Source organism: Anolis carolinensis, unplaced genomic scaffold (assembly GCF_035594765.1).
Source record: "Anolis carolinensis isolate JA03-04 unplaced genomic scaffold, rAnoCar3.1.pri scaffold_8, whole genome shotgun sequence".
NCBI classification, from domain to species: Eukaryota; Metazoa; Chordata; class Lepidosauria; order Squamata; family Dactyloidae; genus Anolis; species Anolis carolinensis.
The window spans coordinates 9,844,801-9,858,805 of record NW_026943819.1 but is presented as its reverse complement, the minus strand read 5'-3'; the positions used below and the strand labels follow the sequence as shown (position 1 = coordinate 9,858,805).

Below are 14,005 nucleotides of genomic sequence, written 5' to 3'. Positions count from 1 at the left end.
GTTGGAAAAGAACTCCCTAGTTGTAATGTAAAATACATTAAAACTAGGGAGTTCTTTTTTCAAACACCTTGTATTTTCAGATTATGATCTTTCTAGATTTCCCAGCGTCTCTATTCTGTGCTGATAGTTTATCTCCGTATTGTGCTACAGGATAAAGAGATTCTTAGGACCATCCGGGAGATAGGGCGGTATATAAATAAAGTTATTGTTATTATTATTATTATTATTATTATTATTATTATTATTATTATTATTATTAGGACCTTATCCCATAACCCCCTCCCCATTTCTAAAACAGTTCTAAGCCATTGAGGCAATGAAAAGTGATGGAGCCCATCCCACGATGCAGGAGGACTTCCCGTCTGCATCTGTCATGAATCGGTAGTCATAAACATTAAAAAAAAAAGAAGAAGAAGGGCGAGAAGGAGAAGACAATTTGAAATTGTCTTCTAAACTCAGGAACCAGAATATTCCATTTCAAACGTATTTTTTTGTGTCAGGAGCGGCTTGAGAAAGTTGCTTCTGTTGTGAGAGAATTGGCTGTCTGCAAGGATGTTGCCCAGAGGATGCCCAGATGTTTTACCATCCTGTGGGAGACTTCTCTCATGTCCTCACATGGGAAGCTGGAGCTAACAGGCGGGAGCTCATCCCGCTTCCCGGATTCAAACAGCCAGCCTTTCGGTCAGTCCTGCCAGCACAAGGGTTTAACCCATTGCGCCACTGGGGGTTCCGAAGGTATATTTCAAAAGTATAAAAGCACATAAGATAAGACTTTCATGGCCGGGATCACAGGGTTCTTGTATGTTTTCCGGGCTGTATGGCCATGTTCCAGAAGTATTCTCTCCTGACATTTCGCCCACATCGATGGCAGGCATCCTTAGAGGTTGTTTCTCAGTTTCTCCATACCTCACAACCTCTGAGGATGCCTGCCATAGATGTGGGCGAAACGTCAGGAGAGAATACTTCTGGAACATGGCCATACAGCCCGGAAAACAAACAATAACCCAACATGAGATAAGAGCTCTCAGAATCACCTGCATTGAATTGAATCGATGGCATCGGCAAATGGGCTTTCCTGTGGACGGTCTCCTAACCAGCAGTGAGTCCCTGATACTCTGCCATAATGCAATTGCTCAATCTTTTTTTGGTAAATTTTCTTTACATTTAAAACTAAGAAATATCGCTACTTTAGTCGATTGCTATTTTTCTTTGCCTTTAATAACGCACATCTCGATACCGCAAGAGCTCGATCCCTTACGAAGTCAGAGTAAGACCCTTTTTAAAAGGGGGGGGGGGCAGAGGGTAGACAATCAATTCACTTGTGAAATAAGGATGAAAATGGTTAGTAATGAAGAAATCAGCAAATTCAGATGATATGTGATAAGTAATGAATATCGGAAGATAGTTATTGCAACGCTACAGGACTAAATGCCACAATTACATGACACTACCTCCACTCATATGGGATAAGTTCCTTTGAGAGGTGCTCTCTTAAGTTAAAAATAAGGTAAAGGTAAAGGTTTCCCCTGACGTTAAGTCCAGTCATGTCTGACTCTGGGGATTGGTGCTCATCTCCATTTCTAAGCCGAAGAGCCGGCGTTGTCCGTAGACACCTCCAAGGTCATGTGGCCGGCATGACTGCATGGAGTGCCCTTACCTTCCCGCCATAGCAGTACCTATTGATCTACTCACATTGGCATGTTTTCGAACTGCTAGGTTGGCAGGAGCTGGAGGTAACAGCGGGTGCTCACTCCACTCCCAGGATTTGAACCTGGGACCTTTCAATCTGCAAGTTCAGCAGCTCAGTGCTTTAACACACTTTGCCATCGGGGCTCCAAGTTAAAAAGTCAAAGTTAAAAATAGCACTTTTAAATTTGTTTTTCTTGTTTCATATGGGTCCTGTGCCCCACAACCCCAGCAAATACCCTGTTTCCCCAAAAATAAGACAGTGTCTTATATTAATTTTTGCTCCCAAAGATGTGCTAGGTCTTATTTTCAGGGGATGTCTTATTTTTCCACAAAGACGAATTCACATTTATGGTTGAATTTTTAAAAATGAAAATGTATTATCTACTGTACAGTAGTTGTCATCACAAAACAGCATAACCAAACTGTGAATCCTTTCAAGAATTTCTATATTATATTTTATTGCTATACTGTTTTAAAATTACTGTTTTAAATTTCTGTTTGTATGTAAATTTATGTTGTTGTTGAGCTTATCCCTGTGTAAGCTGCCCTGAGTCCCTTCTGGGAGATGGAGGTGGGATACAAGAATAAAGTTATTATATTATTATTATTATTTCTTGTTACTACCTTTATTTCCATGTACAACAATCTATGGTATGTTCATTTACCGATCCTGCATGCTTCCAAACAAAAACTTTAATAGGTCTTACTTTCGAGGGAGGCCTTATATTTAGCAATTCAGCAAAACTTCTACTAGGTCTTATTTTCTGGGGATGTCTTATTTTCAGGGAAACAGGGTATGGAGGGCTGACTGCACTTAGTTCTATGACTCTGATGCCCTGTCCTAGACACCCCGGTCACCTGCTGTTATACTTCTAAAAAGTAGAAGCAGTTCTGTGTGCATACATACATTAGCTACTGCTCTCCAGACTATATTTTACACTTCCAAATCCTCCCACTCAGGCTGTTTCCAAATGGCAGCTAATCCAGGCATGGCCACTTTAAGATCTCTTGCATGGTAAAGGCAACAAGGCCCAGGGGACAATGACCCAGCTGCTTTGCAGGAAAATCTGCCACTGGTTTCATCATAGCTGTCGCCAATGTATTGAGAATACCAGCTAATAAAAACGCAGAAGGAGGTGAAGTGTGTCAAGTTGGAAACATTGGGGGAAGGGGGGGGGGGGGAGAGAGAGAGAAAGGAAGGGAAATAGGGAGGAGACAGAGAGGCTAAATCTCACCCCAGTTGTACTTGTTTAAGGCTATGTACAGATACTACACTTTTTAGTTCTTTCCCTTCCAGTATCGTTTCATCTGGCCCCACCTCTGCCTTGCTCAGCTACTGGGTCTTGTTACTGGGCAATACAACGACGCAAGAGGAAATGCAGACTCAGGCAGCAGGTGGATTAATGCTGCTGGGGGTGGGAGATCTGTTAGTTCCTTTGTATCGTTTATTTGACTCATGGGGGGCATGTGGTTTGCCAAATATCCTGGATCTGAGCCATATATGGCACTATCTTTTGAATTGTACCCAGAAACAAATTGGCAGGGTCATAGTGTGGTTAAGTCAACAGTCCAACTGCTGTTCATTGGACAAGCATTGTTCCCAAACACCTTTCAAAGGAAAGCTCAAGTAGAGTGCATTACAGTAGTTCAAAGAGGTTGTAACTAATGCATGTGCCACCACAGCCAGAGTTAGTGCTTTATGTGTTTTAGTGTCATTTAACAAAGCTTTTGAGATGGGTGGAGGTGGCAAAGAAGAGAGAGAAATCTAAGAGAGAAATAGGTTGTTGTTTCCGGTGAGATTTGGGGAGAAATTGGACTGGTCTGAATTCTGTTTTTAGGGTTGAGGTCTAAGCCGGTGTGTCTTCTATAATATCAAACCAACAATGGCTTCAATGTGTTGCAGTTTGGATTCATTTCAATAAAGACTTCATTTTCCCTTGACATTAAGTCTAGTTGAGTCTAGTCTAAGCCGAAGAGCCTTCATTGTCTGTAGACACCTCCTAGGTCATAGAATAGTAGAGTTGGAAGAGGCCTCACGGACCATTCAGTCCAACCCCCTGCCAAGAAGAAGGAAATCGCATTCAAAGCACCCCTGACAGATGGCCATCTCAGCCTCTGTTTAAAAGCCTCCAAAGAAGGAGCCTCCACCACAGTCCGGGGCAGAGAGTTCCACTGCTAAACAGCCCTCACAATGAGGAAGTTCTTCCTGATGTTCAGGTGGAATCTTCTTTCCTGTAGTTTGAAGCCATTGTTCTGCGTCCTAGTCTCCAGGGCAGCAGCAAACAATCTTGCTCCCTCCTTCCTATGACTTCCCTTCATGTATTTGTACATGGCTATCATGTCTCCTCTCAGCCTTCTCTTCTGCAAGCTAAACATGTGGCTGGCATGACTGCATGGAGTGCCATTACCTTCCCTCCAAAGCGGTACCTATTGATCTACTCACACTTGCATGTTTTTGAATTGCTAGGTTGGCAGAAACTTGGGCTAACAGTGGGAGTTCAGCCCGTCCTGTGGATTTGAACTGCTGACCTTCTAGTCATCAAGTCCAGCAACTCAGTGGTTTAACCTTTGCGCCACCACATCCACTGAGTTAGCCATGGACAACCACAATTCAAAAATATTACAGTTTTAGATTTTGCAGTTTGACTTTTCCATGGTCAACGGTGGTCCTAAAACATTACTGGTATAGAGTTTATCTGCAGTTTTAGGTCTCCACAAGGCTTTGGGAATACATCTCTAGATAAGCAGGACTATCCATAAGTGACAGAATTAAGAAAGATATGAGTGCTTCAACATAGGTGTTCAATAACTGATATTGCCTCTCATAATTCGGTTGGCATTTCAATAGGCATCCAGTTTGCAAGGTCACAGCCTCCCTCATTATAGCATTTCCAAGTCCTTGCTATTTCCCCCTAATATGGTGGTGTCATCTTAAATTGTTAAATTATCTTAAACTGTTGATGCTCCTTTACCCAATTTTCACACCTCCTTCCCCCGAGGCCAACCTTTCTTTCCTTGTGATATGTTCTGCATATAAATTGAACAGATAGAGTGATAAACTGCAAGTTTTTTTCTGACTTGCTGCTAACTGGAAAACATTTAAGTTTGTCCATGTTCTGTCCTGGTTTTGGTTTTTTGTCTGGAGTATATGGTTATGCATCAGGATAATCATATATTGTGGCACATCCATTTCTTTTAACAGTGAGCTATACCTTTAGGTGATCTACACAATGAAAGACTTCACAATTATGAATTCTGACGTTCTTCGGAGTGAGAATTCTGTCTGGGCAGATTTTCCGACTGAGGATTTGGTTGACCATGATTTCACCTCCATCATTGTATAAACCTTAACAGACATTAGAAAGTGTTTCAAGATGAGCTAATCTCCATTAACTAATCTGTGCACACTCACAACAACCATTTATCGCTCATTTTATCACTTCCTTCTCACAACCGGAAACTCCTATTAATATATCTGGGAAAGTTGCCTGAACAGGAAAGATGTATAATGGGGCTAGTGCACGTTGTTTCTCTTCCACGCATGTTGAAAATAACAGTAATAAATATGAAAAATTTGCATCATCCGAGCTCTGGCAAAACTAGAATAACATATTAGTGTAATTGAACAGTTTAAGGGAAAGTACATGAGGAATTTCATATTCTTTCCAGATGTCTAGAGCAGAAAAGACTTTTCTCATTGGAATCAGAACTTCTTGGGCTTCCTCCCTCCCATTTGCGGTCAAAGAAGCTTCATCTAATTTCCACAGAGAGGGGAGAATATCCTACATTTTGTGGTGGTGGTGTCTAACTGTACACAAAAAGAATATCTTTGATTAAAATTTGAAAATAATGGCAGTTTGGTGGCTACTGTCGAAAGACCTAGCATTATTCCAAGGAATTATGAGGGAAAATAAATAAAATGGGAGGTGTTTCAAAGGAAATTCTGCAAAGCTGCCTTCTCTTTCTAAGGCAGTGAGAAAAATAAAAAAATCTTCCAAGTTTCCTAAGAAATTTGCTCTTTGGTGCAAAAAATACCATGGAACCGTAATAGGTCTTTGCATTCTTCTCCAACCAAAATGGTATCACCAAGTGTTCTGCACTTTTTGGCCATACAGAAAGGACCCTTTCCAACATAAGACTTTATTAAAGTACAGAAATAATGAAAATCAAAGTACAGAAATAAAGCTCACTGCCCTGTAGCATAACCTTGGCTCTCCATTTAAAAAGATGTGGTGGCCACTGCAAACCATAGTTGTAGAGCAAGCATGGGCAGACTTCGACCCTCCCAGTGTTTTGGACTTCAGTATAATGCATAAGATGGACAAATGCTCTGACCTGGTAAAAATAGATCTTCTTGTTTTTCTAAGTTATATCAATTTGGACTCAAGCAGAAACTCTAGAATATTCATAGACTGAGCAAGAGAGGATCTCGCCCTGCGATTCAGTCAATAAGCCTCCATTTGTACTAACAGAAGGAGCTATTGAGAACATCCGCCCATATATGCATCCTTTCTTCTTTCCGCACACATGAGTAGATGCTATGAGAAAACGTAAGAAATTATTTGGGTATGTTGACGATTTAGATGAGTGGTTCCCAATCTGTGGTTCGTGGACCACCAGTGATCCACAAGAACTACTACTATGGATAATAACACAGCCCAACCAAAAAACACATTTTTCTTGGGATCTTTGTTTTTAGGCCTCTTCCTGGGGTTATTTGGGGTGCTGATTCAGAAAATTGCATTGGATAGACTACATCAGCTCTAGATTATTAAATATGGGTTTCCGTGGGCGAGCAGATGGCGACTACTGGATGGCATATGTTCTGTATCAGAAATTATAGCTGATGTGGTCTATCCAATGCAATTTTCTGAATCAACACCCCAAATAACCAAACCAAAGCTAAAGTTGACCAAAAACTGATTTGTAACCCTTTCGGTACTCTTACTTTTTCAGATTTCCCACAAGAATTTGGTTGGGAACTGGGGAAACCTGTTGACAGTTTAGATGGGTCATTGGCATGTTCCAGTAGGACATCTCTTATGTTTTGATGAGATCTTTGTTTATGTCCAGCAGTTACACTGACACTCAAGATATCCCAGGATGTCAACTGAATGTCTTTCAGCAACCTCAAATACCCTCAAAGGAAACAAAAGCACGTCATGTTTTATGATTCTGGGTGAAGAAGTAGTATTGATGGATTTGCCATCAGAAGGGTACCGGCCAAAGAAGGGGAGGGGGAGCATCTAAATGGTTAACAAGGTAATGGTAAGAAATATTGACCTTGATTTGTTTAGCTAAGATGTAAAGATTTCTGAAGGTCAAAGGTTTCCTTGTGTAGTGTTTTGGAGTCTAACTGTGCCTGACCCTCTAACATTAAGCTGCTGTGGCCTGCAGTTTTGAAGAGCAAAGTGAACCAGGGGGAAAAGGAGAAGGGGGAGAGAACAGGAAATAGAGTGAGGTGTTTCAGGAAGTTGTCAGGAGTTGACTGATTGATTCCAGATGGAAAGGGTCACCCTCTGTGACCCAGGAAATACTCACTGGGGGAAAGCCGTTGGCTGGTGAAATGGGAGGGCCTGGGAGTTGGAGACTATGGTGGAATGTCTGCTTCCTTTTTGGGGGGAGGTGGGCTTTTCACTCCTTGGTATGAAACATGCTTGGCAGTGGTCTGTATTCAGCAAGCAAAAAAGAAAGTGCCCTTTCAATGTACTATAGAGGATTAGTAGACAAGAGATTCATAGTAAAGGAAAAGGAAAAGCCAAGGACTAAGAAAAATGGAAATGCTTAGGTGGATCTTGCTAAAGTTGGACCTGGCATACTATCTCCTGTGCTTCCCAGTGAGATACTATCAAAGTTCTTAGAGCGGGAATGCTGGAACATCTCCTACTGTTAGCTCCTAACATTCAGCAACTAGGAGTAGATTATCTGGGCGGAGGTCACTAGGGGGTGGTAGAGAGAGAAGGATAGTCCATTTTCTGGAGGTTGAAGGTGGGTTGGAGGAGTAAAACTATTTCCCTGTTTTTTTATTATTCCCCCCAACCATGTCCCCATCATGGAAACAACCCTTGTTTATGATATGGGAGGTGGGGAGGGGGAATAACCAGCAAAACCGAGGAAAATTGTTTTCTTCCTTCAAATCCCCCCCCATAAAATGGACTATCCTTCTCTCTCTGATGCCCCCTAGTGACCTCCACCCAGATAATGGAACAGTCCCCTAATTTAAATCCAATATTGATAGTGTACTTAGCTATTCTATTCTTAGCTATCACTATTATAAGTAGGAGCAGCAAAAAAAGTTCAAGGTCTATTCAGGATCATAGTTTGTCTTCCATGCCCTTTAAAAAATATATTCATTTATTTATTTATTATATTTTACACCAGCAATCTATATTATCACAAATAAATGTAGGAGAGGGAAGGAAGAAAATCAAGAATAGAAAAAAATGATTATTCCTCCAACACATATCTAATCCATAATCTCACTAAAGTTGGTCAAAGCTATAACCACAGTTTAATTACATCATTAGAGTTTGTCTTTCTTGCAATATCTATGCATTTTCCAGCCTTCAAAAGGTCTTCATCTGGCATTCTTTAGAAACCACATTAATTTGTTCATTTGGGTCAACTCAGCAAAGGGAACAATCCATTCTTCCATCATTGGTGTTTTGGTCTGCTTCCAAATTTGAGCAAAGCATAATCTTGGTGGTGTTGTCATTTACAATCCAAATCTTTCACAATAATTCTCAGAAGAAATATTTCTAGTCACATTACAATGTCTAGTTTTAATTTTGGGAAGGAACAAATAAATCTTAGACCAGTAATTTTGTCATTCCAAACATTGCTTTAAAACATTCAAAGATGCTTTTACTGCTTTTTAGGGGCTGAGTTACCAACTATATGTTACCTTTTGCAGGTTTGCATATATATTTTTGCATAAAGTAAATTTTATCTTTGGATCATGTTTTCTTTCCTGCATCCATACAGACATTTTGCCCAAACCTTTTGGGCTCAAAGTATCATAGTTTGTGTTCCATGCCTTTTGATGGAGGATGCCCTTCAAGGCCCATCTCCACCAACTCATTTTCAATCTTCATCTCAATAGGCAATCAGGACTCCGTGTCTCTTGTGCATTTTCATTCTTCAGTAGTCAGTCTGGGTGGGAAGGTTATTCACTGTTACGTTTTTCTCTCCATCTTTTTTTTGCAAAATTTGGAATTCCATCGTATCTGTTGGTGTGCTTCCTTCTTGTGCATGGGTACAATTGTTACAGTTTCCTAAAAAAATCCACACACAGACAATACATTTCTTGTATATAGAATGAATAATGTCTCAAGGTGGGATCTAACTTCATAGCAAATAAACAGCAAATATTGGGATTTGGCCAACATGATTCCTTACAGTGTAGATCAATGAACTCCTTCTGTTGTCCAAACTGGAAAATCTTGGAAGGTGTGTGGGGGGAGGGGGGGAGGGGGGAGTAACCTATTAGTTAAGATATTTATTTAATTTTCTTGATGATATTAAAATGAGCATTGTTTCTGTTAAAATCATCAGTAGGGTTGTTTAATATCCAACTTTTTTGGTGGCAAACTTTTTTCTAGCAGAGAGGGATATGCATTATTGTTGTTGTTGTTGTTGTTGTTGTTGTTGTTGTTGTTATTTTCTACTCCCCACCCAAGTAAGGCAGCCCCAGGTATCCACATCTGGTATAGAAACTAAAATGTACAATTATCAAGTTTCACAAAAAAAGATCTCCCTTTGATATACAGTATTCCCTCACTTATCGCTGGGGTTAGGTTCCAGGACCACCCGCAATAAGTGAAAATCTGCGAATTAGGGACACTATATTTATTTCAATACTTATACATTATTTTAATAGTTATAACTATTTTAAGTCTTTATCAACCAATCGTGTGTTGATAAATCACCTCCTTCTCCTCTTGTTGCCGCTTGGGCTCCTTTTCTCTCAATTTGGCTTCTCCTTCCTCCCTTCCTTAGGCTGTAAGTTGTAATTTTTTATGATTTATAATAGTCTTTTAGAGTTTATTGAAAAACCACAAAACAGTGAATCCGCAAAAAGTGAACCACGAAGTAGTGAGGGAACACTGTATACTCAAACATTGAATGGAGATCCATCCCCAGAAAATGGGGAAATCCTTTCCTTCAATGTAGCTATCCCAGTCTGAACGGAGTTCTTCAGCCCTGTAGACTGATGCTAATATTGTGAGCAAATTAGGAGACCAAATTTGTAGACAGATATCCTGTGTCATTCTGTGTGTGTTCCTCTAATATTGGACAGAAGGGAAGCCATTGTGGGAAATATTTGGACCAAAAATGCTTGAGCAGATAAAGTGGAAGAATGGGAAACCTTGACTTTCCTGCCCAACTTGCCCATTTGTAGATGAGATAAAATTTATTGGATTTCCATGTGGACATATTCCTTGTTATATGTATGTTCCCTCACTACTTCGCGGTTCACTTTTCGCGGATTCGCTGTTTTGTGGTTTTTCAGTAAACTCTAAAAGACTATTATAAATCATAAAAAATTACAATTTACAGCCTAAGGAAGGGAGGAAGGAGAAGATGAAGGGAAAGAAAAGGAGCCCAAGTGGCAATGGGAAGAGAGAGAGACAATTTATCAACACACGATTGGTTGATAAAGACTTAAAATAGTGTATCTATATATATAAAAGGGTAATGAAATTTCGGCCTAGGACAAAACAACAAAACTACACATCCCAGAAACACTAAATTTGGCAACACAACCCCTCATCCATGCATCTACGTTCATACAACAAAAAGAAAAGAAAAATAAAGTCCTAATTAGAGGGAGAGAAATAATTGTTTTATCCAATTGCTGCCAGTTAGAAGGCTAAGCTCCGCCCACTTGGTCTCCTAGCAACCCACTCAGCCCAGGGGACAGGCAGAGTTAGGCCTCACTTAGGCCTCTTCCACACTGCCTATAAGATGCAGATTATCAGATTTTAACTGGATTATGTGACAGTGTAGACTCAAGGACCTTCCACACAGCTATATTACCCATTTATAATCTTATATTATCTGCTTTGAACTGGATTATCTAGACTCCACACTGCCATATAATCCACTTCAGTATGCATTTTATCCAGCTGTGTAGAAGGGGCCTTCTAGTAACTACTAAAATAATGTATAAATATTAAAATAAATGTAGCGTCCCTACTTCGCGAATTTTCACTTATTGCGGGTGGTCCTGGAACATAACCCCTGCGATAAGTGAGGGAACACTGCAAATAATGCAAAACTATGAATAAACTAACATACCGACCAACATCTCATGAACACCAGAGAGGCCCCAAATTTTTGACTTTGTGGATATTTTTGATACTTGCCTTTTCCTCTTTTTCTGACTCATACGAATGTGGCTGTAAAAATGTGATGTGGTTGAATGTTTATATGCTCTTATCCCAGTGGAGGTGTATAATATAGTCTCTGCTTGTGTGAGGTTGGATTTATGCAAGTGTGTGTGTGTGTGTGCGCGTAGTATGCACGCACAATAATATATTTTTTGATTTACATTTGGTTGCAATTTTAAAATCTTCTCGTAAATATTTCAGACACTGGAATAAGTCAGCCTTATTCCCTTGCCGTTATAGTTGTGGTTTGAGCTGGCCAGAGAGAGATTAAAATTTATTTCCATTGTTTAAGAGAAAAATAATGAAGTGCATCTGACTTGGCTTGGTTATGTCAGGGGCGCCCTGATGTCATGGGGGAAATGTTCACTTTGGAACGGAGCTCCACCCAAACGCACAGAGATGAAATCTATTGGCACATGAAAGACACACAATTGCATTCTTTCATTTCGCATTAAAAAATGTCTCTAAGAAAGCAGGTTTCCCTGCTGTGGGGCCTAAAAGAGTTTATCAGCTGTTCAAGCCAGAAATCTTTATTTTTAGGCGTTCATTTCAAGCATACATCCTGAACCCATTTACCTTTTTGGACTCAAACTTCATTGAGAAACGTATTGTCTTTCGAGGACCATATGACCTCATGACCCATGAGAGTCACTTAAAGAACATAATATAGATATCTTTATTTCAAACTATGAGGCAGAGAATAATAAAAGAAGGGAATGGAGAGCAACAACAAACATTGCAACAACAACAGAATGTTGTGTATTAGTAAAGTTTATTTGGTTACAGAATAGAGAAGGATCTTTGTGGAGCTATTCACCGTATGGGAGTTTTCTGTCCATTGAAATAATGCATGATCCAACTCTTGGGTATTTCCCAGTATTGGGAGGAAATGCAAGCTGTGGCAATCTGCACATGCTAGTTTTAAAATTTGATAGAAAACTTTGCATGGGAACTTGGAAATAAATTGGAACAGCAAACTGGGTGGGACAGCTGAGTAATGCAGGAGGGTCAGTTCCACATGAAAGAACAATAATGGGGGGAAACCGAGGAAGTCTCATCATTCCTAGGGTTTTTAGGGCATGTATCTGAGCACATCATCTCTAAAACAAATATTGTGGATCTGGAAATGATGCGTAAAAGGGCATCCGCAATAGTCAGGGGACTGACGTCATTCCGCTACATCCCAAAGTTACCTCACTTGGGACTTCTCGGTTTTAGGGGATAAAAGGCAACAAATAGGAGCAATTGTTGAGGTAGGTCCAATTAGAAATAGCATAGATGAACTGTGTAGAGCAGGCATGGGCAAACTTGGGCCCTCCAGGTGTTTTGGACTTCAACTCCCACCATTCCTAACAGCCTCAGGCCCTTTCTCCCCCCCCCCCCCCCCCGGTGTAGAGGGTTTTCCTCTTTCTCTGATCACAGTCTAACAATTTTTTTCTTGGTATCTTAAGACATTTTCCCACCAGCATTCTAGAATGGTGTCTATCGTCTGCCAATCATCTAGGTTTTTCCTACAGAATTCTGGGAAATGTAGTTCAGGGCAGAACCTTTGGAATGTTCAGCTAGAGAGATCCTCAGCTTCCCTAAACTACATTTCCCATAATTTTGCAAAAGCAAATGTGATTATTGGTCTTTGTCCTATAATGCTGGTGGGAAAATGTTCTTGGTTTTTAAGTCTGTTCCTGGGGTAATTTGGGGAGGTGATTAATAATAATAATAATAATAATAATAATAATAATAATAATAATAATAATAATAATAAATTTATATACCGCCCTATCTCCCGGATGGGACTCAGGGCAGTTTCCAATCATAAAAAATCAAGAAAATTGCATTGGATCAACCACATTAGCTCTAGTTTCTTAAGTATGGTTATTATGATTTTCAATGGGGTTTTTTGTGTGTGTCAGGAGTGACTTGAGAAACTGGTGTGAGAGAATTGGCCGTCTGCAAGGACGTTGCCCTGGGGACGCCCGGATGTTTTGATGTTTTACCATCCTTATGGGAGGCTTCTCTCATGTCCCCACATGGAGCTGGAGCTGATAGAGGGAGCTCATCCGCGCTCTCCCCGGGTGGGATTCGAACCTGGCAGCTTTCAGATCAGCAACCCAACCTTCATATCACGGTAACAGATAGATGGCATATTCCGCATCTTAAAAACTAGCATGGATAGGGGCAAACTGGTGTCATTTTGGGGATCAGCAGGTCAGATATAGACAGAAAGAAGGCCTAAAATTGGAGACACCAAAATGTGTGTTATCCAGTGACTAGAATTTGAGGTTGACATCGTTGGTGTCTTTGTTTTAGGCCTGTTCCTGGGGTTATTTGGTATGCTGATTCAGAAAATTGCATTGGATAGACCACATCAGCTCTGAATTAATAAATATGGTTTTCTGTGGGCGAGTAGATGGTGACTGCTGGATGGCATATGTTCTGTATCAAGAACTAGATATGATGAGGTCTATGCAATGCAATTTTCTGAATCAGCACCCCAAACAAACAACCAAACCAAATCTAAAGTTGACCAAAAACCAATGTGTAACCCTTTTGGTACTAATGTTGGAGAATGGTCCCTGGTAAAAAAAAAAAAAGGTTGGGAACCACTGTTTTAAGTAAATATATTATATTTTGGACCATATCTCCCCCATAAATCAACATTATATCCAAAAAATTGTGCCTACCATAGCATGTTCTCAATTATAGGCCCACCTAGCTTCCAAAGGCCGTTTATACACCGTTTAGATTATACGGCCATTCTATTTACAGAATTCTTAATAAAATAATTTTTCTAACTTTATGGCTGCATTTCTCTAAAATCAGTCTTTGAGTTGCATATAAGCCAATAAAGATCTCTTGATTTCCTTAAGAAGCATTTTTCTTGATGAAATTTCCAGCTATCCTAATGCAAAATGGAAAAGATTATC

General features: G+C 40.1%; 1 protein-coding gene across 4 annotated transcripts in view; it reads left to right on the top strand.

Annotated features, from left to right (window-relative positions):
• The window catches only part of ebf2 (EBF transcription factor 2), a 237,313-nt gene that overhangs the window by 182,735 nt on the left and 40,573 nt on the right, over positions 1-14,005 (top strand). The window lies entirely within an intron of this gene.